At 50.3% G+C, this 4009-nt stretch overlaps 1 non-coding gene across 1 annotated transcript; it reads right to left on the bottom strand.

The window, feature by feature from the left end:
* Positions 1–2874: 2874 nt before the first annotated feature.
* BCR38DRAFT_t77 lies at positions 2875–2977 on the bottom strand. Its single transcript has one exon. It is a non-coding gene; the product is annotated as a tRNA-Thr (tRNA).
* Between the last annotated feature and the right edge of the window lie 1032 nt (positions 2978–4009).

Below are 4009 nucleotides of genomic sequence, written 5' to 3'. Positions count from 1 at the left end.
GCACAACCCCTGTAAAGACCTATTTACCCTGCAATTTCCCAGACCTCCCACCGCCTTCCCAATCCATCAGACCCACCGATCGGGCCTATCAAGCTATCCATGGGGGCGTTGGCACCTTCTCATACTATGTCCAGTCTCACCACAACTAGAGCATCGCGATTGTGAGCTCTGTGGAGGGCGGCGAGAATCCCCCTTTCGAATCCTCTCTTTGACAGGGCGTCCTCGAGGTACTCCAGTAATTGGAGGGTTACAAGGGTCCTCTGGCTTGAGCTTGAGCTCAGAGACGTTGATAGCTGGCATCGGGCTACTATACGTGGCAGCCCAAACTGTCGGAGAGAGAGATTCTGGTAGATAAGAGGTTATACCGTCCCCTCCTGCTAGTATTACGGTAATGGCATGCCCGCAAGGGATTCCATTCCTTTGATACCGACGGCATGAACATGTCCCTGCTGTCAAATTTACAATGCAAATAAGGCCGTCAGGCTGTACTACTCTTGCTTCCGTTGGTGACGAAAACTGAGCACGATTACTAGACGCCCATTGCCTCCCTTCTCGTAATTTCCCTTCAACGAATGAGGTAGCTGTCTTCCCTGCCTCTATCAACCGTAAAGCAGATTGAAGCCGAGCTGCCCTCTTCTCCATAACCCGGTGCCATATTGAGCCGAGGAGAGCAATAATTGGAAGTTCCCGATCAAGCTTTAATACTCCGTTTTGCGACTCGACGATATTACTTGTATCGTGGCCATATCGACGCCCAGAGAATAGCGCCTCGGCCCAAAGCGAAGGGTTTGCCGCCTCTAGATATGCCGCAGCTTCGGGCTTTTGTTGTCGAAGCTTGTCTAAAGCTGCCTCGTATTGGGCTAGAGGTGGTGCTCGGGCGATAGTCCAAAATAAAGAGGCAAGCCCTCTCCCGAACTTTCCCGTGAACTTCTCCTTAATATGATGACAGCACCACGCCCCTGTAGCTAACAGACCGAGGACCTTCTCCGAGTCAAGGAGTCCTTTACCTCGGTCTGATAGAATTGTCCTCTGCTCTGTTGAGACCTCTGGGATAGTCCAACGAAGGTGCTATAAAAACCATGTCCAAGAAGACTTATTTTCCGACTCGACTACCGCCCAGGCCAAGATAATAGTCTCGCCATTCGCATCGATCGTGACGGCAAGCAATAGAGTAAGGATGAAATGACCCTTTAAGAAGGTTCCGTCGATAACGAGGAGACGTCGGCAAAGGGTATAAGTAGAGTGGCTCTCAGCAGGGCAAATGAAGATTCGTTCAAAACGTTGATGGCGGTCTCGAAGTAAGTCGATATGGATAGCAGGAGAGATGGTCTCTAAGAGCTCCTTATAAGCGGGTAGTAACTGGAAGCTATGTCGTTGCTTGCCAATATCTCCGTCGAGTAGTCGCAACTGTCACGACCTGGGTTGCATCGCATTGGTAGAGACCTCGATTAGGTGCTATCGACGAAGATTCTACTCTAAGGAGTGAAGGAAAGAAGATGACAACTTAGGTTTGAGGGAGCGCGACTAAGTCATCCACGCTTGGCGGGGCTCCTACAAGGGTTATGATTGGCTTTCCATCTGACACTGCCACGGCAGGTGTTCCAGCTGTAAGTCACCTGGTTGTAGTGAGTCTGCGAGGGTTGATCTTCACAGCAACCGGCACTCTTGAGCTCTCTTGTAGTTGATATCTTCAGCGAATTGGATACGGAGGAGGTCGAGTATTTGTTGTGGGGGGGTCTGCTGTGTTACTGCAATATTGGCAGCGACAATACGGTCTAACCAGTCTTTCTTAGACGCAGAGGAGAATTTTTGCCTTGCAGCTCCGCTACAACTATGCTCGGTTTCGAGAATATGAATCTGCCAGATATCCTCACTAGGGGAATAGGTTGCTCGGCAGCGCCATAAACAGCCGCTTAACGCAGAGGCACACACCCAGGAGCCACGGGTCTTATCTCGCCGCTCAACCCGATAAGAGAAATTCTCCTTTACAGCCCAGTTGTCGAGGGCAAGCGATAGAGTATCAAGGTCAAGGAACTCTTGTCCATCAATAGGAATAGATAATAGGGGTAGCGACGTCATGTTGAGCTGAGGAATAGTAGTCGTATGCTAATTCCAGAGGCATGAAGTCAGAAAGCATGGCGGAAATGTGGAGAGAAAAGCGACAGAAAAATTGCAGGGTAAATAGATCTTTACAGGGGTTGTGCAGGGTATTTAAATCCTTTGGCCAAAAATATTAAATACGCCGTAGGTGTTAACCCTCGGTACCTCTACAAGTACTCCCTTAAGGGGCTATAGATGATATAGCGGGCCCTTAAGCCGCGTCGGGCGGTTATACAGGTAAACTTGTAGCCAAACGACTACTAAACCTCCTGTCCCTCTCTAAGTCTGTGCTACAACCCCTGCCTGAACTACCGATAAGTGTGGTAATGTGGCACTTAAATTCGTCCTCAGGGGTGGGATGCTGCTGATCTGCAGAAGATGCTCGACTATTTTTTGTCGCGACAAGTCGTAGTATCTGCTAATTGGGGTTCTCGTCGAGCGTATACATCTCAACCATACGCTCAAGTGGATAGACCGTAACGTGGTCTAGACGCTCGCAAGAATCGCGGCGAGAGGGCGTGCTGCGCGCCTTCTATCGTGAGGGGACGGGTTCGCCGACGAGCGTTATCGGATAGGCGAGGTCCGGTAAGGGGTCGGATTAACGATTCGAATTCTGGACCGGCTGTCGAGTTATATTCCGCCGACGTAGTGCTTGACGGTCGACTGGCTAGGATGCTCGTAATCCTAAACTGCACCAATCTCCCTATTATCGCTAGGTAGGCGAAGTCAACAAGGTGGGCAGCGCGCCGTAAGGGTTGACTAAACCCCCTTGTGTGTCAGCTGCGGGATTCGAACCCGCGACTCGTCACCGACCCAAGTGGGCGAGGCTCAAATCGGGACTTATCTACCAGCGAAGTGACCAACTACACCAGCCGACAGTCCAAATCAAGTTCCAGAACGAAGTACAACGACCGTATGACCATAACCGCGAGGGTAGTCTAGTATGAAACGGACGTAGAATCCTCGGTGAAGGCCTTTACACTATTCCGCCTGGTCCTGTCGGCAAAAATGTCATCAATCTCCCCGTCTTTGTTTTTCTTTCGAAAACGCCGGCTCCGTTCCACGTCATCACCGCAAATTCAAGTCAAGTTCGAGGCTCATGAGCATTTATTTCCAGCAAGAGCACGTTTTGCATCACTCATTCTACGTATGGAAAAATAGCTGGTGCGTAACGAACTGCACGAATCTCAAGTAGATCGGGACTGGGGCTGTCATCAACTCGGCTCCAACTGATTGCTGCTAGGTTACGTCGTAGTTGATCTGTCCGATTGTTGTCTTGGCAACAGATAGTGGTGTTGACAGTGTCTAATTAGGTTTCAGAATGACTCGCTCCTATGGCCACGAGAAATATCAATGAATCTCAAATTGGGAAACCTCACCACGGTCCAAGATCAGTGACAATCTATGCTCCCACAGGTCGAAGTAGTATGTTTTTTCGCCATTCACCAGCATCAATATCTCTAGGCCGTAAAGAGCTCCGGGATCATGATCAAAGCCTTGTAAGGAGTCGAGACTTACGGTAGAGCCATAGCTTGGACCCAATCTCAGCCACCGCTAACGAATCTGATCGGCAGCGCCGCGTCTTCGTCTGCAGAGTTGTCCACAGCTGAGTAATGATGTATATCTTGATGTGCAATCGTGCGCAGGGCTTAAGCAAGCGGCGGCGAGCCTATTCAACCCAGCGCGACAGAAATCAACCGTCTAGTGTGAAGGACATGCTGTCACATCGCTCAGCTCTTCGCCGTCCCACCAGCTATGTGTGCTACCGTCGTCCTGGCAAAATGGGATGCGACGAACAGCTGATGGGAAGCGCTGTCCGTCTAAATAGATGCGGGCCAACCACATGATATCTATTGTGCTGAAGGCTCTAGTGACTGGAATAGAGTTTTGAGAAGGATGTCCTTCAAGC

This window comes from Pseudomassariella vexata (assembly GCF_002105095.1).
Source record: "Pseudomassariella vexata strain CBS 129021 chromosome Unknown BCR38scaffold_3, whole genome shotgun sequence".
Taxonomy (NCBI): domain Eukaryota; kingdom Fungi; phylum Ascomycota; class Sordariomycetes; order Amphisphaeriales; family Pseudomassariaceae; genus Pseudomassariella; species Pseudomassariella vexata.
Note: the sequence above shows the minus strand (reverse complement) of the source record. Positions and strands in the feature narration are given on the sequence as shown.